At 44.3% G+C, this 23,554-nt stretch overlaps 1 protein-coding gene across 5 annotated transcripts in view; it reads left to right on the forward strand.

Annotated features, from left to right (window-relative positions):
- Positions 1 to 23,554, forward strand: part of SFMBT2 (Scm like with four mbt domains 2) — a 297,168-nt gene that overhangs the window by 26,477 nt on the left and 247,137 nt on the right. Inside the window, exon 1 of one of the 5 annotated variants that reach the window (XM_074405076.1) lies at positions 22,670 to 22,839. The exons of 3 other annotated variants lie outside the window; for them this stretch is intronic. The gene's annotated coding sequence lies outside the window, so the exon portion shown is untranslated. Of the gene's footprint in view, positions 1 to 22,669; positions 22,840 to 22,959; positions 23,317 to 23,554 lie in introns of those variants that run through there. One more of the 5 variants, XM_010349687.3, reaches the window with a different exon arrangement.

Raw genomic sequence — 23,554 nt, forward strand, 5'->3', positions numbered from 1 at the left:
CAACCATTAAACATGGAGTTGGAGACTGAATCTTGGCTCAGCCTGCAAGTGATAGCGTTTTGGGTGACAGTCAATGGTTATGTGATAATCCGAACAGAGATAAGAGCCCCAGATGATGTGCTGGCATTTATTGCATGGATTAGTACCGTCTCTCCAAGCCACCACCTCCACCTTCCTCTGGGTTGACACCATGACATTCAACAGGGCGCTATTTCTATACTTCAGTGTGGTTGCTGAAATTGGAATTAATTAGCTGGGCTTGGAAGCGCAGGCCTGCAATCCCAGCTACTAGGGAGGCTGAGGCAGGAGAACCACTTGAACCTGGAAGGCAGAGGTTACAGTGAGCCAAGATCGTGCCACTGCACTCCAGCCTGGGTGACAGGGTGAGACTTGGTCTCAGGGGAAAAAAAAAAAAAGGAATTTAAAATTGGAATTAATGAATTTCAGAAAAGTAGAGTCTGGAAAAGCAAAACCCCAATGGCTCTGGTAATCTGAGTTACTGCCACTTCACTGATAGATAAAAATATTTGGTTTTATTGATAAAAACATCTGGCAGCTTTCTCTGTGATGCTCTAAGTCATTTATAATCTCATGGCTGCCGTGGGTTTGTTCCTGATGTATATAACTAACATAGGGGTCTTACACAACCCTGGGTGGATCTGAGTCCCCATCTACCTACCACTCAGCGTCTGTGGGACCCTGGCTAGGTCCTGCCGCCTCTCCGTGCTTTGTTTCCCGGTGGGTCAAATGAGCAGAATGATACCCAGTCTTCAAGGTTGTTGAGAGGAACAGAAAGATAATGCCCATAAAACACTTACTTCAGTGCCCAGAGCTTATTACGTGCTTCATAAACATTAGCTGTTGTGTCTGTTCGCCCTAGTTATTAGGTGGCCATTATGTGACGAGAGCTTTTATGTGATATCTTTATTAATTCTCACAATACTGTACAGTTGGCATTTGTAACATTATTCCTATGTTACAAATGGGAAAACTAGCAAGAAGAAGTCAATTTCTAGTATGTGTCAGGTGCAGATCTGCCTATCTGTACGCCTCGGATCTTCTTAGCACAGCACCGTACATGCAGAAGCCTGAACCTTGGGTTTGGAAGGCGTTGAAGTCTATGCTATAAATATCTGTTCCTACCCTGAATTTTAGTCTGTAGTGGCCATGTCCAGACATTCCTGAGTCCCCTCCCAGTCAGTGGTGGGGCAGGACCGTCGCAGAGACAGCCTGGAGCAATGGAAGGGGCTCATCCAAGTGGAAACTATGTATTAGTGGTTAAAGTAATAGGAGACTCTGTGCAAGCTTCCAAGGGAAGTACTCTGAGGTCTCGGGTGATTTATAATATTCAGGGAGGCAGGGGAGGCATTAACAGCGGAAGGCACATACAATGACATTGATAGAAATGATTGCACATCAGAGGAAAAAATACTGTCAGGGTCAACTTCAGTCATGCAACTTAATTCTGCATTTTCATGATAGAAGCTGAGCTTTAGAAATGTGGCAGGGATTTAAAATGATTTAGACATTCATTTCCTTAACAGGTTGGCTTCCTGTGTCAAAAAGTTAACCTAGCTTTGATTTCCATCCTTGAATAAATCTTTACAGATGAGATCACACTCAAAAATTCAAACTGTGCACACATGAACAGCGAGTCATTTTGAATGGAAGGGACATCTGGCAGCGTTTGGATTTAGAGCATCCCTTTAGAAATATCACTGACTTAATGACGCATCATTTGAAAGCAATGCAGTTGGGTCAGATGGAGTTTTAGCAGCTTGTGTAAGCAACTGATCCTATTTTATAGGAAGTAGAAAGGGGAAGAAAAAAATAAAAGGAAGAGTTGGGAGAGTCTACTGTAAAAATCCAGGCGACATTCCTTTACATTATCTCATCTAATTCTGCCTTGCCTACCAGCATCACTTTAAGCTACTGCAGTAGTCTTAGTTCTGCTCTTGTTTCTCTACTTAGCCTCATCTTTCAGAGCACGTCTTCCTGCCTGGATTTGACATAGATGGTTGTCTTCCCAGCGACACAGTGAACTCTTCTCAGATCGCTCCACTCATCCTTCCTTCATCTCAAACTCCACTCTTGATTGCACCTGCTGCCCTCCCACTGACCCCCCTCCAGCTGGTCCACACTTTCTCCTAACTGGGAGCTGCCCTGCAAGGCCCATTGCTGCTTGCCTGTTCTCAGCCTTGGGAATGACCAAGATGACACCTCTACAGCTCAGCAGGGAAAGTGAAACTCAGAGGTGTTAAAAAAAAAAAAAAAAAAAAAAAAAGAAGAAAGTTGCCAAGGCCACATGGCCAGTTTTGGAGCCAGAATGCAAATCTTGAATTCATGTGTTTGGATTAGTTAGTGAGCTAATTAACGTATAAATAAAAGCCTTTCTGATTCCAAAACACATGCTTTTAAAATTATATCCCACAAACCACAGCAAACTTGTACTGATTGAATCCTCCCATGGTAATTCTGACCCAGGGTTTCTTCCTTCAACTCTTCCTCTAGGCTTAGGGCCATTGTAGATACTGATAGAAGTAGCTGATGAGAATGTGATTGTCATTAGTGGTGGCCATTACACTTCTACTGGCAAATATATAACGAACTGAAATATCCCAATGATAAAGAGTAGGGAAGAGGGCTGGGTGCAGTGGCTCATGCCTGTAATCCCAACACTTTGGGAGGCCGAGGCGGGCAGATCACCTTAGGTTAGAAGTTTGAGACCAGCCTGGCCAACATAGAAAAACCCTGTCTCTACTAAAAAGATAAAAATTAAGTGGGCATGTTGGCATGCACCTGTAATTCCAACCACTTGAGAGGCTGAAGTTCAAGAATGGCTTGAACCCAGAAGGTGGAGGTTGCAGTGAGCTGAGATCATTTCCATTGCACTCCAGCCTGGGCGACAGAGCAAGACCCTGTCTCAAAAACAAAAAAAAGAAGAAGAAAGGTCTGATTTTCAATCATCCTTAAATTAAAAATCTATGAAGTTGAATATCTAAAGAGAAACAATTAATGTTAACTCTTTATCCACTATTCTTATTTCCCCACCTCTAAAACCCATATTTCCATTTTCAGGTTAAATGTAGGCCTTCATATTGAGCCAATTCTCTTGACACTTTTATTTAACCAGCTATTCTCTCTGAGGAATGGGAGACATCCAGGTGGTATTTGTGCAGTCAACAAATACTAGATATTCTGAACAAAGTGTTATGGTGCTGGTACGGTTCAAGGAGGATTGTTCCTCAGGCTGTCTCCTGCCTTTGTTGGGTCTCCTGTTATTTAGCCTTTTTTCTCATCCACTCCTCAGTGCCAGCCTTCATACCTGGGTTACCCAGGAGGGGAGCATATGGTAGGGGAGTGCCAGTCTGCATTCACGAAGAAGAGCGTTTTGCCATCCCAAAGGTGCCTTTTCCTAGCATCATCTGACGGTGCCTTTTCCTAGCTGTGTGGCCTTGAGTGAGTTACTATACCTCACTCACTCTTTGTGTCTTCAACTATAAAAATGCACATAATAACTACCACTTATGGTTTGGGGGAGAATTCAATAAATGAGTACTTGCAAAAAACTCCTGGCTTTCACAAACAGACAAGGACAATGTAGGCGGTTTTTAACACGTTTGTTTCCTGCTTGCTTGCTTTCTTTCGAAATCCAGCATAGCAAGAGAGACAAATGTTTTCTAATCCCAAAATGAAAACATATACTAGAGGTCGGGTGCAGTGGCTCACTGCACTGTAATCCCAGCACTGTGAGAGGCTGAGGCGGCAGATCAACTTGAGGTCAGGAGTTTGACCAGCCTGGCCAACATGGCAAAACCCCATCTATACTAAAAATACAAAAATTAGTTAGGTGTGGCAGCAGGCACCTGTAATCCCAGCTACTTGGGAGGCTGAGGCAGGAGAATCATGTGAATCTGGGAGATGGAGGTTGCAGTGAGTCCCAGCCTGGGCAGCAGAGTGAGACTTAGTCTCAAAAAAAAAAAAAAAAAAAAAAAAAAAAAAAAAAAAAAAGAAAGAAAAGAAAAGAAAAAGAAAACACATGCTCAAGAACTCACAGAGCTGTCACACAGTGGCAGCATGCAGATGTAAACATAATCACATGTCCTGGCTAGCCCAGAATCTTTTAATAATATATTTTATGCCTAACTCAGCAAGGGAGCCTTGGAGAGTGAATCGGTTTCTCTTTATGATACCCTTACCAAAGGAGTCTGTGGAAAATAGGGTCACAGATTTCCTCGAGTGTAACCAGAACGTGGAAACAAAAGTGGACAGTTACAAAGAAAAATGAAGATTAAAACCAGCCAGATTCCTACCTGCCTTTAGGATTTCAAACTTTATTAACCAGATCATTTTCTTAATTGCGTACCTCGTTAGAGAACGGCAGGAGTTATTTATAAAACCCGTAGGTCTGTTTTTTAATACGGCAAGGGTACCTCTGCAACATGCCAGTCGGTGTGCACATTTTCACAGGATCTGCTGGTCACTTCAACAAGGAGCGCGTTTGTTCTCTTCTTTTCAAATGCAAAAATCTGCATCGGCTTCCCTTGAGCTTCCCTAGTGGAGCTGGGCTGCTCTCTTTGTTTATGCTAATGTAATAAACTGTCCCTAGGGAGTTCTGGCTAAACATAATATTAAATAGTCAGCTACATAATCAATTATTTTACCAGCAGGAATGGCTTGTTTACTTAATCTCTCTTTTAAAAACAGTCATTTCGCAAAAGGCATTTAATACCTTACTTATTTTGACCGTGTCAGGAAACTCCATTGTTAAACAGAAGCGGGTTCAATCAAATAGACCTACATAGAGGCAACAGCCGAGACAAGTCAGCTGGATTGACTTTTACAGCATAAAGCCGTAAAAACATTTTATAGGAGGGAACCTGTGGGCAGCCCTGAAGTGGCACTGTGTGGACAAAAGCTCAACCCAGATGAATCAAAGACAGAATTGGGCATTAAAGAGCCAATTTCATTTTAATGCACTATTTTTATAGGACAGGAATACCTGGAAATTAAATGCTAATGATGGGAAAGAGTATTAAGAATTAATGAATATAGAAAAAACATTTAAAGCCAGAGATTCTGAATCACTAAGTGTATTGGTTGATTGATTTTGACAGGTGCCGTTTAGTTTTAATGATTTCAAATAACACTTCATAGTAGGATACTAAAAATCCTGCTGTGCGGGGATGTGTGCGTGGTAATAAATCTTGGCAATATGAGTTTCACTATAAGTTGTAGTGGCTAATCTTTCTCAAGAGTAAGTTGTTCTTCAGAGTGGTAGATCAGCGAACTGAAACTACACAGATCTGTCTACTCCTTGATTTAATTTCTTGATCATCATTATTTAGCTCACATTTAGAATACAATTTCTTTCTGAAGAGAGCACTGAGAACTTTATCTTCTGGATGATCAACCTCTGGTCCCATTTTTTTAAATGTGACTTTGATATGTCATTGAGTTTTTTTGCCTCAGTTTCCCAAGGATTCAAAATAGGGAGAGGAATTTCCAGATGAGAGAATTAACATCTGCAAAGAACTTTAAGATCTCCTTATGAAAGGACTGTTCATGAGAGAAAATGTTATGTGTTATGCCATATGAGATAAAAGAGAAATGACTGAAGATTTCAAACACTGTGGAAGTTATTGAAGAATAAAAATGCCAGAGGGAGATAATTATCTTCAGAAGGACATATGTCACCAGACAGACTCTATTACAGTGATGGAAGAGAGATTAAAAGGGAGTTCGATGAAGCCTTCAGGGATTTGGGTCCCATGTTGTCAGCAAGACTCCCGGGGCACTTCTATTGTAAAATGCTAAATCAAATATGATACAGAAGAATGAATGAAATATCAGTAAATCAAAATCTAAAATGTGAGGCTGGCCAGGTACGGTGGCACACACCTGTGATTTCAGCACCTTTGGAGCTATCCAGGCAATTGAATTGCTTGAGCCCAGAAGTTCAATACCAGCCTAGGCAACATGGTGAAACCCTGTCTCTCCAAAAAAAAAAAAAAAAAAAAAAAAAACCACACACACACATACACAAAATAGCCAGGTGTGGTGTGGCGGATGCCTGTGATTCCAGCTACTTAGGAGGCTGAGGTGGGAGGATCACTTGAGCCCAGGAGGTCGAGGCTGCAGCAAGCCATGATTGTGTCACTGCACTCTAGCCTGAGACACAGAGCAAGACCCTGTCTCTATAAAAAATAAATAAAAATAAATTTAAAACATAAAATGTAAAGCCTCTAGTCATCTCCCCAAACCTTTCCATGGCTTCTGTTTCCTTTGGGCCTCTAATGCCTCTTCTGTGTACCATAACTGTGCTGAATTCTTGATTCAGACACCTTTTCCATCCTTCCTTACAGATTTGAATGGCCAGACAGTTGAGGAAGGTATGTTGAATTCCTCTTTCCATCACTGTGTCCCTCCTTGGTGATAGAGGAACATTCCACATGTGGTTGTCTATATAAGTTCGGTTTAAATAGAACTTCTATCTTCTCACTCTCCTTTGTGCGTGGGAACCACTCTTGCTCACAAGATGGCTTGGTGTTTCATAAATACACAACCCACTCTATGCAGAAAGCATCAAACTTTCATCAAGTATTGGGCAACATCATGTTTCATGTTATCAAGGAATAACAGAAGCCAAAGATATTTTCTGAAGAGGACCCCGAGAGCTCTGCTCCTGGGTGGGAATTCCAGCTTGATGCCTCCTTCTCCCAATGGCGTCAACAGATCCTCTTATGTAGACTTGGACAGCGACCCACTTGGGGGGCTTGTGTTCAAATTGGTTCATGTGGTCTAGGAAATGCCTCAGACTTCGCATGTTTTTCCCAGTAATGCTGATCATTTTCTAGCTATAGGAAATTAGAAATGCTCAAATAATAAGTCACCTGAGCAAGAAAAAATATTCTTTGGAATAAATCCTGGATGAGGATCATTGATTTTAGCAACTTGAAACTCATGGCCAATTCAAGAGGTAAATACTGAATGAGTAGTCAGAGTGGCAATGTAATTGAAAGTGCTGGGTACACACTAAGAGCTCAAAAAATACTGTCAGTGTCATTTGTGTTGAAAGAGAGAGACCCGTACATACTGTTACCTGATATGGCCAAAACTAACAAGATTCTCTTATGCAATCTGAATGTGAATTCAGGTTACCAGAGTTGGATATCAACCACCATTACTAAAAATTCAGCCTTGATATAGGCTAACAAATATCACGTTTTTCAGGCTGAGTATTTTTTCTTTTTTGAGATGGAGTTTTTCTCTTATTGCCCAGGCTGGAGTGCAATGGCATGATCTCGGCTCACTGCAACCTCTGGCTCCTGGGTCCAGGCAATTCTCCTGCCTCAGCCACCTGAGTAGCTGGGATTATAGGCATGAGCCACCATGCCTGGCTAATTTTGTATTTTTTTAAAGTAGAGATGGGGTTTTTCCATGTTGATCAGTCTGGTCTTGAACTCCTGACCTCAGGTGATCTGCCCACCTTGGCATCCCAAAGTGCTGGGATTATAGGCATGAAATACCACCATGCCTGGCCCAGCCTGAGTATTGTATACAATTATGCTCTCTAAGCATACAGGGAGTGATGTCCATTTTCAATCTGTGTCTAAATACATAATCATTAACCCCTCCCAAGGCATTAGAAGTGAGACCAGTCCAGTTTCAAAACGCTCTAATTACTTTATCTCTCCCATGGATGGAAATATGCATGTTTCTTCTTCCAAAAGAAAAAAAAATTCTTCTAATAAATACCTAGCTGATTTGCAACTGTTTGGAACATCAATCGAGAAATGGAAGTGATGGATAATCATAATGTAGAGCTAAGCTGGTGCATTTAACATTCATATTTTTAGAAGAGGATTACATTTTAAATATGGCAGTAATTATCATAACATGGAGGAGACAGCCTAAAAAAAATTTTTTTTTCTTGCAGTTGCACTTGAGAATTGGAGGAAAAAAGTTAATGTTAGGAAAATTACACTTACTAAGGGAATACATTTTCCCAAGGGATAGTGAGAGTCTGCGGGGATAAGCAGACCGGGCATAGATTAATTACGACTTCACCTGATTACGCAGAAGCCAAAGTCAGTCCCCATTTCCATGTCATTGCAATTCCACTTAACAGCCACACACGTTAGTTAACACACACAACGATCAGCGTAAAACAACATGTAAAACAATTTTGTATTTGTCCTGTCCTAGTTTCTGCTTTGGATTTTAATCTGGTCTGTATCAAGAATTCGCCCTGTGGCCGAGTGTGGTGGCTCACGCCTGTAATCCTAGCACTTTGGGAAGCCAAGGTGGGTGAATCACCAGAGGTCAAGAGTTCAAGACCAGCCTGACTGACATGGAGGAAGCCCGTCTCTACTAATGATACAAAAATTCGCTGGGCATAGTGGCTGCATGCCTGTAGTCCCAGCTACTTGGAAGGCTGAGGCAGGGGCAATTGCTTGAACCCAGGAGACGGAGGTTGCAGTGAGCTGAGAGGGCACCACAGCACTCCAGCTTGGGTGACAGAGGGAGACTCCATCTCAAAAAAAATAAAACATAAAAAAAAAATCACCATGTGAGCTTAGCTCCTTTACCGCACTCAGTGTTTTCATCGTTAAAGTAGGAAGATTAAAATGGATCACTGTTTCTCAAACTTTCATGTGCATTTAAACCACCTGGGGGTCTCACTAAAATGTGGGCTTGAAATCGGGGGACCCTGGGTTGGGGTGCAAGAGTCTGCATTTTTACCCAGCTCCAAAGTGATGCTAATGATGCCAGTCTGAAGGTCACATTTTGGGTCATAATGGTAATTCATAAGTTTCCTTTCATCTCGATATTTCATTTCTTCTTTTTTTTTCTGAGATGGAATTTCACTCTTGTTGCCCAGGCTGGAGTGCAATGGCATGATCTCGTCCCACTGCAACCTCCATCTCCTGGGTTCAAGCAACTCTCCTGCCTCAGCCTTTTTTATATATAAAAAATATATATATATATTTGTATTTTTAGTAGAGACAGGGTTTCACCATGTTGGTCAGGCTGGTCTCGAACTCCTGACCTCGTGATCTGCCCTCCTCGGCCTCCCAAAGTGCTGGGATTACAGGCGTGAGCCACCATGCCTGGCCTCATCTTGGTATTTCTTTGGATGACACAGAGATTGTTATTTTTGTCATCACGTCATTTGAATTGTTCATGGAGTTTAGCTCACTACTTCTCATCTTGCCTTCTCTTACCACCCCGCAAAAGGCCCGCCTTAGGTTTTGCTTTTAATTGTTTATCAGCTGTCTTCGGCATCACCATCAGACGCTGGACACGGTCAGTTTTTAATGAAAGCCACAAGCTTGGAAAATAATAAATTCAACTCACCCGAGTTGAAGGCCACAGACCGAAGCATTTATCCAATTGCCTCACTCTCTAGCCACATTCCCTGTGATACCTTTCCATGTTCTTTGAGTATTTGATTAACAGCCATGAAACGAAAAATAGTCACTGTGTTTCCTTTCTGTCACTTGGACTGTAGCTGTCGCCTGCAAATGAGGCAGCTCTAGAAAGTTTTCAGGTGAAAGAGTATGGCCAGAGCAGGGCTGAGATTTACAGCTCTCAGCTCCACTGGTGATGTAAGATCGTTCTCTTAGGCACGACAGTAGCAGAGCATGCCTTATTAAAGTAATGGGTCTATTTTTATTTATGTACTTTCAGATGCCTAGTTGAAGGTATTGGGTTACTGACATAGGACCGGGCTGCCTGGACCTGAACCCGGCTTAGTCCTCTCTCCCATGGGAGATCTTGGGCAAATTATTAGGGTGGTGAAAAAAAAAAGGCAAAAACTGCAGTTACTTTTGCACCAACCTAATGTTTATTCTCTGTGTGCCTTGGTTTCCTTATCTGTGAAACAGGAACATTTTTCGCAGTACTGTTAAGAAGATTAAGTAGGTTAATTCCTGTCAAGTACTGAGAAGTGAACTTAGCACACAGTGAGTGCCATATAAGCATTGGCTAACCTTACAGGTCAAGATCCAACCAATTACATCTTGTTTCAGACCATGTCACTTATTTTTCCATGCAGCAAGTATATATTTCTTGCTTGCTGCATATAAACTATTAACAATTACAATCATCCCTTAAATTTTGATAAATTGCAAATATTAGAAATTAAAATTTTATAACTGTTCTATGTAGGCAGTGTGGGTGATGTAAAATTGTGTTGTACCTTAAAAAAGGTGCTGTCTGGTCAGGTGGGGGGGCTCACACCTGTAATCCCAGCACTTTGGGAGGCCGAGGCAGATGAATCACTTGAGGTCAGGAGTTTGAGACCAGCCTGGCCAACATGGTGAAACCCCATCTCCACTGAAAATACAAAAATTAGCTGGGCATGGTGGTACACGCCTGTAATCCTAGCTACTTGGGAGGTTGGGACAAGAAGATCATTTGAACCCGGGAGATGGAGGTTGCAGTGAGTGGAGATCAAGCCACTGCACTCCAGCCTGGGCAACAGAGCCAGACTCCATCTCAAAAAAAAAAAAGAAAGAAAGAAAGAAAGAAAGAGAAAGAAAAGAAAGAAAGAAAGAAAAAGAGAAAGAAAGAAAGAAAGTGCAGTCTGCCAGGCACCATGCTCACATCTGTAATCCTAGCACTTCGGGAGACTGAGGCAGGCAGATCACCTGAGGTCAGGAGTTTGAGACCAACCTGGCCAACACAGTGAAACCTTGTCTCTACTAAAAATACAAAACATTAGCAGGGCATGGTAGTTTGGGCCTGCAGTCCCAGCTACTCGGGAGGCTGAGGCAGGAGAACTGGTTGAACCCAGGAGGTGGAGACTGCAGTGAGCAGAGATTGCACCACTGCACTCCAGCTGGGGCAACAGAGTGAGACTCTGTCTCAAAAAAAAACACAAAAAACAAAAAACAAAAAAGTGGAGTCTAGGCCATGTAATCCTGGCTACTAGGGCAGCTGAGGCGGAAGGGTCACTTGGACCCAGAAATTTAAGACCAGCCTAGGCCACAGAGTAAGACCCTTTCTCTTAAAAAGAAAATTATAATCTTATGGGGGAGAAAAGCATGTACTTAAATAAATGTAATATAATAATAATAATAATAAAGAAAGGCTATTACCTACTAAGGAGGTGGGTAACACATTTGGTATTTCCTGTTCACTGCTCTATCAGAGAACAAAACAGAAAATCCAAGTAGTTTTATTATTGTTTCAGTCTTTCCATTTTACTTAACACCTAAAGACTTAATTTTAATCTTGCAGAAATTATTTTTTTCAAAATGGAACTAATATTATTGTTTTTCTGATTATAAAAACAATATAGGGATAAACATAGACTATCTCAGGAAGATTAGAGAAGACAGAAGTAAACAGTGATTACCTTCTGGAAGGGACTATGGGAAGAGGGAGCCTTAATGATTATCAGTTTCTCCCACGCTCATGTACAAGAGCCTTCCTAAGCAACAGTACACACCGTCTCGTCCACTCAAGTGTTCAGAAGGCATGTTGCACTTGAATACACTCCTGCTTTATGTACAAATGTAGATTATATGAAATCCATCATTTATGCAAAACATTCATTTCAGCCTTATTCAGAGATAGGCTTTGTGTTTGTGGCATTTCTTTCCTCTTTTATTCAACAAATATTTACTAAGCACCTACTGTGAGCTGGATCATTTTTTATGGGTTGTGGATACAGCTATAAATAAGATAGACTCCCTACTATCATGGTGATGTTTTCTTTTCTTTTCTTTCTTTCTTTCTTTTTTTTTTTTTTTTTTTTTTTTTTTTTTTTGAGACAGAGTCTCCCTTTGTCACCAGGCTGGAGTGTAGTGATGTGATCTCAGCTCACTGCAACCTCTGCCTCCTGGGTTCAAGCAATTCTCCTGCCTCAGCCTCCCAAGTGGCTGGGACTACAGGTGCACACCACCACATTCAGCTAATTGCTGTATTTTTGGTAGAGACAGGGTTTCATCCTGTTGGCCAGGATGGTCTGGATCTCTTGATCTTGTGATCTGCCCACCTCGGCCTCCCCAAGTGCTGGGATTACAGGCATGAGCCACTGTGCCCAGCCTGACGGTGCTTGTAGTAGGAGAGACAGAGCTAATAAGGAAAAGCAACATGATACTGGTGATAAGTACCACGCAGAAAAATAGAGCAGGGTATAGGGCCCTGGGGGATGAGTGTTTGGAAATATAGAGTGATCAGAGAAGCTGAAACCTGAAGGGGCAGAGGAATAAGCAAGCCAGCATCTTGAGAAAGAGTGTCCCAGGCACCGAAGGCAGCCAAGGGCTCTGAGGGCTCTGACAAAGGAGCACGCTCCACCTGTGCAAGGAACAGCATTAGACCTCGACTGGAGTGGCCCCAGCAGCACCAGGGAGCAAGTTTACTAGACGAAGCAGCTGGAGAGGAAGCGAGCAGGGCACGCCAACAGGCTGTGATGAGGACTTCAGCTCCACCTCCAGTCAGATGGCAGCAGAGTTTTGAGCAGGGACTGGTGTGATTTGACTCACTTTTTGAGAGTTCACACTCTTGCCTCTGTGTCGTGAACCAAGGGTAGCATGTGAGAGTAGACTCAGGGATCCCAGTGAGGAGGTGCCTGCCATGAGCTCACCTGAGTCTGGGGATGCTTGGTGACTTGGTTCAGAGGAGAGCAGTGCTCAAAAGGTAATAACTCAAACATTCAGTGCATGTGTGAAGGTGGAGCTGAAAAACACCCTGCTGCGTCTGTTGAATAGGGCACCACCATCTATTTACTGAAACAAGACTAGAATACACTACAAAAAACAGGAAATTGTCAGAAATTGTTACTCAACTATAGTTGTCACTGGTGTGGCGGTTTATAAATACATTGATCAATACAAAAAAGAGATCTGTCTTTGGTGACTAATAATAAAAGAATATGGTATAACATACTACAAAGAAACATCAGAGCCGAAAACTGGGATCGAAGGGGCCAGTGACGATATTGGGGTTCACCCCCTCAATCCAGCAATATTAAGGATATTGGGCACAGTTCACATTGCAATGGCTCTTTGAAGCTGGCAAGTTGCTGAGTTGGTCATGAGAGTGGCTTTGAGATCTTTCTTTCCACACCCAGGGTTCTCCAGTTTGAGAGTCTCCAGGCAAGCCCCAGCATCCCCCAGATTCTTATATCACTAAAATTCAGTTGATGAAAATAGCCTGCTTATTCAAAGCATCTGCAGCCCACCCTTGCAGCTTTCCCCCAGCAGGATGTCTCCTCCTGTTCCAGAATAACAAAACTCAAAGTCAATAAACCCAGGAGTGCAAGCAATGGGTTTGTGGAGCCCATCAGTCACTCTGAAGCTACACAAACAACATTTGCTTTCAGAAAACAAAATCTTCATCACCCCTTTTCTTCCAAGAAGCTAAGAAAGTGGTGGAACTCTAATGACATTCATACCACCTTTCCGAAAGTGTGCACATGGTACTATCACTCTCATCTACAGAAAGGGAGCAGGAGACACATCACCAGGTAGTAGTTTCATTTGGGTCAATGCCAAAGCCAGGACCTAAATCTGCAAATAATCAAGGAGCTCGTTCTATGTACCAATGACTGTAGTAGATCAGATTCAGGTTCTCATTTCCAGACATGTATTTTTTTCACTACTAAGAAATTCCTAAACATTTTTTTCTTAGTTGGCGAAAGGAATGAAGAAAAAAACACCTGGTATTTTTTTAAACTAGAAAATATTGGCTCATTCAACATGGTTTATATATTTAGAGACAAGAGAAAAAGAGATGGAGGTATTTCTGTCTCAAATAATTTCCTCGCTTTCCAAATTTTCCTTCTTTCATCCTCCCCCTCTTCCTTTTCTTCTCCTTCTCCTCCTCCTTTGATTTAGAAGCTAAAGACACGCCAACAAAAGACTCACGAGAAATGCTAGCCATACCTTAAATTTCCATAGCTCTGTACTTCCTAGGAGCCCAAAGCAGCTGGAAACAAGAGAACACGCAGGAAAGCAGACAGTGTCTAGCATGATGATTGGAATAAAGCAGTAATAACTTGCAATGACCCTGATGATAGCACTGGCTTACAGCATGCCCCAGGTAGAAAGGCACTAACATAACCATCATTATCAGTGTCCCTTTTCCGGGGGACTGGCTTTGACAAAAATAGATTAAGGTCTTTGTCTAAATTCACATGAATCAAGATTCAATTTGGGTCTTGAGAGTTTTGCTAGACTCTTCCATTCTGAATTCCAGGTTAGCCTGTTCCTATTAGCTAGAATTGGAAACCTAGTTTATTATTAAAGGGAGAGTGTAAAAATGTTTTTTAGTACCCAACTCTCAATGCTCTGCTCTGGTTGCCGGGCATATTGCACCCTCCTAATTCCTCTCAATCCTATAAAGTCAGAGGTTTTTTCTTTTCTTTTTGTTTTTTGAGATGGAGTCTCGTTCTGTCACCCAGGCTGGAGTATGGTGGCATGATCTAGGCTCACTGCAACCTCCGCTTCCCGGGTTCAAGCAATTCTCCTGCCTCAGCCTCCAGAGTGGCTGGGATTACAGGCACACACCACCATGCCCAGCTAATTTTTGTATTTTTGGTAAAGACGGGGTTTCATTATGCTGGCCAGGCTGGTCTTGAACTCCTGACCTCATGATCTGCCTGGCTCGGCCTCCCAAAGTGTTGAGATTACAGGTATGAGCCACCACAGCTGGCCAGTAAGAGATTATTCTGTCCATTTTGCTGATGGCCAATCTGAGGTTTAGATAAATCCACTGACTTGCAAATAATCTATTTAGGGGCACTATGGGATTTGAATCCAGGTCTCTTCATTCTTTATTCCTTTGTTCACTACTCTGGGCTGCAGTATTATTCTATAACTACCCATTTCATGGTAATTTTTTTTTTAAGAGATGGGGTCTTGCTGTGTCACCCAGGCCTAGTGTGGTGGCATAATCACAGCTCACTGAAGCCTGAAACTCCTAGGCTCAAGTGATCCTCCCAGGTAGCTGGGATTACAGACGCAAGCCACCATGCCTGGCTTCATGTGAATTTTTAACAATTTGTTTAGGAATATGCTATGAGTCCTATTGTCTGCTTTTCGTATTGGCCATTAAAATTCGATGTCCTTTTAGGGTTTGACAAAGATTAAGTTTCATGAAAGTAATAAAAGCACTGGGAGGCGTAGCCTGCAGTGAGCCGAGATCATGCCACTGCACTCCAGCCTGGGCAACAAAGAGAGAGACTCCGCGTAAAAAAAATAAATAAATAAAAAAAAAATAAAAAAAAAAATAAAAAAAAAATAGAAAAAAAAGAAAGGAATGAAAGATGAGTGAGAACACTTAAATACTGGGGTCTTTCAGTTGCGTGAACTACTATTTCTATTGCTTTAAAGACATAGAGAAAACACAGCTCCCATCCTGTACTTGAGTCTTTAGGTAGGTGAGATCAGAGTGATGAATGATGATGGCTGGATTCATTTCAAGTCCATTACAGAGCCAGCTTTACATGGACATTTACCTGGGGTTCCTGATCATAGAGGCCACTGTATAGTGAGGAATAGGAAGAGGGCGACACTTTTGCCTCCCCCCATTGCCATGCAAGCCACCCAAACACTGCAGAACAGAGAAATGGCTTCAGTTCAGCGTGAGGATGAATTTGCCAAGAGGAGTCAGTGATGGAATGAGCTGTCTCTGGAGGGAGCGAGCAGGTGTTGAAACAGACTGCATGGTCATTTGTAGGGATAATGATACTCTTTGGCTGTGTCCCCACCCACATGTCATCTTGAATTTTAATCCCCATAATCCCCATGTACTGAAGGAGGGAACTCAGTGGGAGGTGATTGGATCATGGGAGCAGTTTCCCTCAGGTTGTTCTAGTGATAGTGAGTGAGTTCTCACGAGATTTGATGGTTTTATAAGGTGATCTTCCCCCTTCGCTTCCACACAATGCTCTCTCTTTCTCTCGCTCTCCCTCTTTCTGTCTCTCCTGCCACCACGTAAGATGCGCCTCTTCCCCTTCCTCTGTGATTTTAAGTTTCTTGAGGCCTCCCCAGCCATGCAGAACTGTGAGTCAATTATACCTCCTTCCTTTATAAATCAGTTACCCAGTATCAGGTAGGTATGTCTTTAAGACAGTGTGAAAACAGACTAATATAGATAATGTAGAGAGGAGTTGGGCATGAGAGAGATGGTAGACCGCATGACCTTTGTGGCTTATTCAACCTAAGAATCTAATTAAATTCAGGGAATCTGGGTTTGATCCCTTGGGGAATGCATGGATTTGTTGTACGTGTTTGAACTGACCACTCTCTGTTGTGGTTTCCCATTTGGGAATACGAGCACTTCTTGCTTAAGTTAGAGGTTAATAGCTTATGCCTGTGGTGTTAAATATCATCAAATCTTTATATAATTTATTCTCTCTTTCAAATGGAGCCAAGACAATATCAGGGTCTTTGCCCTTATTGTTCGCACTGTCTGGAGCCCTGGTTCAAATGTCACTGCCCTGACTCACTTTCATACAAAATGTCATCCTCCCCCAACACCACACTTGTCACTGTCACCTCCTGTGCCTCCCCTTGCTTTACTCTTTTCCACGGTACTAACATCCACATTGTTCACATTAGATATTCATTTCTTTGGTGTTGATCTCTCCTTGATGAACTATAAGTGCCGTGGAACAGGGTTTCATCGGTCTTTTCCACTGTATTTCAGATTCCAGAGCAGTGCCTGGCACCTAGCGGGTCCTCAATAAATATTTGTTGAAGGAGAAAAATGTAAGCAGAGATTTGTTTTTATTTTTGATTAATTTTTCTCTATATCTAATTTATGTGAGTTTCTCTTCAAGAAATTGGTTTAGGAAACCTTGACAAATCTTTGAATTTCCCCCACGCACAACGTATGAAATTAAAATGAAAATCTCCAAGAATTCAACAATGCTATTCATTTCAGAGGCACTTACGAGTGTAAAAAAAAATCAGTCTTTAAAGGGATGAGAAAAAATCATAGTGCTATATTAAAAACTAGTTTAAGTGACTCATTTTAAAAAATGGAAGCAATGTTACTTTTCAAAGAAACATGTAAGTTACTCTTTATGTCTAACATTCAAAGGATGAATGATTTGGTGTCAATATAATTCAGCTTATCTATAGTGAGAGCTTCCAAGTAATCATCTGTAATCAAATGTAGTAAGAACCTAGTTCTTCCCTTACTACTAGTGATACCTATATTCTTCAACGCTCTTTATTAAAACAACAACAAAAACTATCTAAAAAATCTGAAAGCAAATCATCGTGTGTTTCCAGCAGATGGCACTGCAAATCAAGTCTTTGTAGATCTAATAACTATCACTCCTTTGATTGTGATAATGATTTATTCTGTACTGAAATCATCTAAAGCCACTTACACGGTGAAAATAAATAGGATAGAGATTCTGAAGCTACAATAAAGCTGAGATAGTTCAGCTCCTAATACTGATATCTCTCCTCTTGTATATCATAGTGGGCACTTATTAAAGCAGTGGGTGAATGTAACAGATTGCCCACTGTGCTTATTCATGAAACTGCTTTTTCGATGTGGGATTTCTGGTTGCTTGTTTTAGTCTCTTTAGTCTATTTTGCAATACAAGTTCAATGGGGCTCTTAATGCTTTTACACTGTGTCAAATTCAACGTCATTCAGGCTGGTTATCATTCACAGAGGAAATACTGCTCTAGGGTCACAGACCCACATCCCTGACCTGCACTGTGTTTATTGTTGTTTGTTCATTTGTTTTTTGAGACATGGTCTTGCTCTGTCACCCAGGCTGGAGTGCAGTGGCATGATCATAGTTCGCTGCAGTCTCAACTGCTTGGGCTCAGGCAATTCTCTTGCCTCAGCCTCCTGAGGAGTTGGGACTACAGGTGCATGCCAACTATGCCCAGCAAATTTTTTGTTTTTTGTAGAGACAAGATCTGGATATGTTGCTCAGGCTGGTCTCCACCTCCTGAGCTCAAGTGATCTTCCTCCTCAGTCTCCCAAAGTGCTGGTATTACAGGTGTGAGCCACCACACCCAGTTGATTTGCGTGTGTGTGCGTATGTCTATGTTTGGGTGTTTTTGCCCGTAGATACTCTCAGCTCATAAGGGGGTTAAATTAGAAAATGTAAATGGTTCCAGACAACTCAAGTTCCACAAGAAAAAACCAAGACACAACCTGTGTTTCAATGACAGTGACAGTGGATGAGGACTGAGCTTTATGTGTAAAGGAATATACATTAAAACATATTTTTAAGGCATTTAAAAGGGATGTTACACATAAGATAGACTAGGAGTTATGAAATGTTATATGTACAAAATACCTGGAATAGTGTCTGGAACAAAGTAGGTACCAAATAAATCCTCTGTCTCCTTTTTGCTGTCTTTAATAGGGCCTGAGAGCCTGGCCCTGCTCTGTAACTCTGTCCTTTAAAAGGCTTCTGTCATTTAAACTCTCTGGACTGCAGCTCTCAAAAGGTCCAGAAATGAGTCCACAAAATCTAAAATATTATGCCTAATACACAGTAAGATTCACAGGTGAAGGATGTGACGCCATGCATCCAAATGTACAAGCCAGTAGCTGCAGAAGTTGGGAGTGGTTTTTGTCAGGATATTCTTCTCAGTGGAGAAAGAAGCCATTAGTCAAAACTGGCACATCTACAAGCAAACCGTCTCGGTTGTTTTAATAAATGTCCTAGCAGAGTTCAGACATCATGTACTTTTAAAAATGTACCCTGTACCCTATTCTTTTTTTTCTCTTGTTGTCAAGGAAGCTTGAAATTTCTTCAAATTAGACAAGAGTCAATTGCAATAGTGTGTTTCTGAAATTTCTAGAGATGTATGAGAAAGTGCTCTGTTAGGTGGTGATATTTTGTGAACCAGTACACATCACTCCACTCAGTAAGAACTCTAGCTATTTTCACAAGCCATCTCAATAACCCCAGGGTTTTCGCAGAAGGACTGTCAGAATACTCTCACCAGAGCCCCCACTATTTTATGGGCAATTAGAAATCCATACACAAATGCAAAAACACAATAATAATCAAAAGAAGGCAGAAATATGACCTGAACAATACTTTCACTGAAGGGCAGGCAGTAAGGCAAAGAAGGCCCTAACACCCTTTCCCTACAGATTCCTTTGCTTATTATTTTTTTATCCTCTGTGACCTCAGAATGTGATTGCTATATCAGATTGGCAGAATACCATATAAAGCAATTTATGGCTTTGGAGTGGGGTAGATCGCTCAGCACTGTTTAGAGTCTGAAAGGACCTCATAGAACATCTAGTCCAATCCCCTCATTTTACCCAAGAGGAAAGAACGGTTCAGAGAGATCACTGGACTTACAGAGGACAGACGGATAATTAGTCCTGAAGCAGTAACTGAGGTCATTGGACTCCCAATACATTAGCCATAAGTGCCTTAATTGGGGATAGAAGATAAAGAAAAAATGTGAAAAAATAAAAGAGAGAATGTATTTAGATTTTTTGTGACCTTAGGAGGCTGATGAAAAAATACTATCTTATATAGTCTAAGAAAAAACAAGTTTTGGTTTAAAGGCTCCAGTAAAGAGAAGGTTGTACAAATTCTTCAAATATTTAGTTCTGGGCTCTTTTTGCTCCTCCTGCTTTTCTGTTAAGATAGTATGATTAATAGTTTATTAGAGAGTCTCTATATTAAGAAAGCATAATGGTCTATCTTGTATCTTCTTTGGTTCATTTCCTTTTCCCAGTGGGAAGTGATAACATAAACATGGAATAGGTATGAACAAATTGAACATTTTTCTTGGTATGACTAGTGCAACAAGATTTAAGTAATCACATATCCTAAATATAAAGAAAATAAATAGTACACATATTCTTTTTCAACTTTTCTGCAATCGTTTTTGTGAAGTAGTACTTAGAAATACACAGAAAATGAGACAGAAACATTTCAACTGGTATTTTATATTCCTAGTTTGTGCTGTATCATTAGACAAATGGAATAGCATCTAAATATTTTGCAATTAACCAATCAGCCTCCTTTATGTTAAAGAATTTCAAAGTCCCTTTGAAGGCAAAACTTGACTTGTAGAGTGATGAAATTCATGGCTTAAACAAAAGTTCAGGAATGAAATAGCATCTGTAGTTAGTGTGATCAAAGGCTTATTTTTTGCCATTATTTTTAGTAAATATTAACAATATAGAGAGAAATCGTGTGTTGATTGTGAGATTTACATGACTGTGTTGGAGTGCTTACCCTTCCTTGCTTTGAAAAAGCAGCCACAGTTTTTGTCAGTGGTTTATCCTTTGCTGACTGTGGAATTTTTTTTCCCTGTCTTTAATTGATTTAGGGTGCAACGTACAACTGGGTACCCATATCCCTGAAGTGTCTGGTTCTGAAATAAAAATGAAAGTTGAAAGGTATTGAAGTGGGATGAAGGGGCCGCTTTAATTGCCTCAGGGAATCTCGTAACCAATTTTCATTTGCCTCATTGGTGCCCTTGAATAAAAGAGAATGGAGGTCGGTAGCAGAAAAGAAAATCAGGGAATCTTCAAAAAATCACGCGCGAAAAGCAACACGAAAGTAGGAGATTTTTTTTTTTTTTTTTTTTTTACAATAACAGTGCTACCATTGTGTGCTGCGACTTCCTGATGATTTTATTTCTTAATCACGATAGATAACCCTCCCCCAAAATCACCATTTTGTGACCCCAGGAGCAAAGTTATACGGGGTCTGCGTACCCAAAACATTAAAACGATTCAGCTTCTTCGGAGTAATCAGGTACGATGACAGTCATACACCGGTTGGGATCAGGCGTTCTTTTGCATTTGCTTTTATTTGAATGAAACAATGTTTCCTGCATAATAATGACAAAACTGGTAAACAAGCCTGCAGAGAGCGCGGTGACTGGCTGCAGCTCGCGTCTCCACGCCTCGTGCAGAAGGAAAACGCTTTCTCCCCTCACTCCCCCGACCCCATGGCGCCGGTAAGCCCCGCGCTGGCACCGCGGCGAGCGCGTGTCGGCTTCCGGGAGCTGAGCGAGGCCGCGCGGTCTGGGACGCACGAGGGAGGGCGCCGTCGCTGCCGCCCGGCCGGGCCACTGGGTGGGCGCAGGGCGGGCCACGAGCAGGAGGCTCACGGGAGGGGGTTCGCACCCCGGGCCGTTCCTGCCGCAGCGCGTCCTGCCTGCGCTTCAGCAGTGCTCAAGGTGGGGACCCCTCGAGGACAGTGGTGCGCCGAGGGCTCTCCCGGCCCCTCCCTCCCCACGGGCCCCGCTGTGTAGTGAAGGAGCCAAAAGAGGTGACTGGGGTGTTGAGACCCGGGGCCTGAACTGCGGATAGTGTCCCGAGCCCACACTCCAGATTCCTGGACCCCGCGGTCGGTCCAGCAGCTTCCACCTGGAGCCGCCTCCGGGCTCACGGGGGAGGCGGCAGGGCGCGGGTGAGAGGGTTATTGTGCCCGGTTCTGTTGGTTGGAGGAATCTCTGCTTTATGCGACCCACAGGGAACACAGCCCGGGGCTCCAGCTTGGCCTCCCCAGTGGCTGGGGATTGGAGAGCTGGCGGGGCCGCAGACTCGGCCTAGAGTTTAAAGTGTGCCGCGCGGCGAGTCGCTGGACGCTTCTGGGTCTCACGTGGCTCCTGTGTCACTTAGAGTGACAGGCCGGTGGAAGGCGCTTCCGTCGTCGCCAGGCATGCTCCAAGGTCTAAGGAGGCAAGATTTTCCCATACTGGTGGCGCAGGGGTCCTCCCGGCCGTCAACGCCCGCCCGGACCTCTCGGCTCGGCGGACCCTTTGGATGGAGCGGCGCCCTCCAGGGTCGCGGCGGGGCGAGCGCGGCTTCCCGGCACGTCCCTCTGTTTCTTTAGATCGGCTCCGGCCCCGCCGTTCGGAGAGGGCCCGCTGAGGACCCTTGCCCGTGCCGCGCGTGGTCAGCCCCGGTCCCCTTACTCCATGGCCAGCCCCCAGCCCTTCCGAGAGGTCACCTGTCCTAGGGGGTGCAGGGCGAGGGAGGGCGGGTGGAGCTGCCAGCCTACGGGAACCTTGAGGACCTCTTGGCCTGCTGGGGAGGAGGACTGTGAGAGGGGTTCGCGGACACAGAATGGGAGCACTGGGGGATTTCACCCCCTGTGGCAACCATAAGGACCCTGAACGGACGTGTCCATTCGCGATTTCGCAGAAATACACAGTGTAGACCCACAGCCGCACGTCCTCGCGGCCCCCTAGTTAAGGGCGCAGCGTTCTTTGCAGGCTCTTGGTCTTCCCTACGAGGGCGTCTCCGGCTCTTCCGCACTGAGGACGTTTCGTTAGGGCTCTGCGCGGCCACTGCACCTACGGCCCTAGGAACTCCGCGATCCTCTCCAGGCGCCCCGGACGGACGCCCAGCCCAGCCCGGGGCTCACGGCCGCCGGAGCTCTCCAGCGGACCGCCTGGCCACGCTTCACCAGGACGCCAGCGACGATTCTTTTCCCGCCCTCTGAGAACGGACTAGCCAGGTGCCCCCTCGAGACGCCATGGCGAGCTTGGCGACCTGGCAGCTCGCCGGGGCAGCCCCAACTTCATTTCCTGTCCCTTGGGGCACATTTCCCTGGAAAAGCTCTCCTCGGCCCCTCCCGCCCTCCCCGAGGGGCCTAGACGTGGTTCGCAGCTGAACGAAAGGGCTCTATTTAAGCTCAGGGTGGGGTGGGGCTGGCGGGGCCGAGTTTGCTCTGGGGGTTGAATTTCTCTCCGCCCCCAGCGATCCCCGGCGGATGAAGCGCCAGTTTGTGCCCTGGGTCGGCTGAGCCATTGGAAACCCAGCGCACTAACCGCGGCCAGGGAAGCGCGGAGTTTGCCCAGTTGTCCTTGCGGAGGGCTGTGCGGAAACGCCCGCGAGGGAAACTTTCTGAGATCGAGTATGGAGGGAGCTCACAGAAAGGAGGAAGGAGGGGGCGGCGTGGGCGTGGACGGTGCCGGGGTTCGAGGGTGCCCGCCTGCCTTTTGCCCGGGGAGCGGCGCGGCGCGGGTGGAGGAAGGAGCCGATCAAGTCTCGCAGGCTAATTGGCTTAAGAAATTTTGCAAGCGCTGGAAAAGGTCGTTGAAGGAGTTCGCTGCACGCGCGCGCGCACACACACACACTCACACACACGCGCACACACGCGCGCGCATACACAATCTTGGAAGAAAAAAAGAGCGCGGAGCATGCGCACAGAGAGGATGCCATATTGGAACGAGGCTGTAGTGGGAGCCGGAGGACCGGAGCGGGCGCGCGAGGGAGGCGGCGGGCGGGGAGCCAGCGGGCAAGGGCGGGCAAGCGAGTGAGCGAGGCCGGCGCCCTCTCGGGCAGTGCCCGGGGCCTGGGTCCACGCCGAGGGCAGGACGCACTTCAGCAGGTAGGACGCCGCGCCGGCCAGTGTCCCGGCGCCCCGCCTGGCCCGCGAGCAGCCCTCCGGCCCGCAGGTTGAGTGCGCTGGGCAGGGGCTTTTTCCAGTCAAGGGGGGGAAAAAAAGGGAAGAACAAGCTAGCAGGGGTTGGAGGTGGGGGGTGGGGGAAGGCCGGGGACAGTGCTGGGGAGCGAAAGAGAAGGGCCGGAGGAGAAAGCGGCGGCACTTGAGCGAAGCCTCAAACTCC

Source organism: Saimiri boliviensis, chromosome 8 (genome assembly GCF_048565385.1).
Source record: "Saimiri boliviensis isolate mSaiBol1 chromosome 8, mSaiBol1.pri, whole genome shotgun sequence".
Classification (NCBI taxonomy): Eukaryota; Metazoa; Chordata; class Mammalia; order Primates; family Cebidae; genus Saimiri; species Saimiri boliviensis.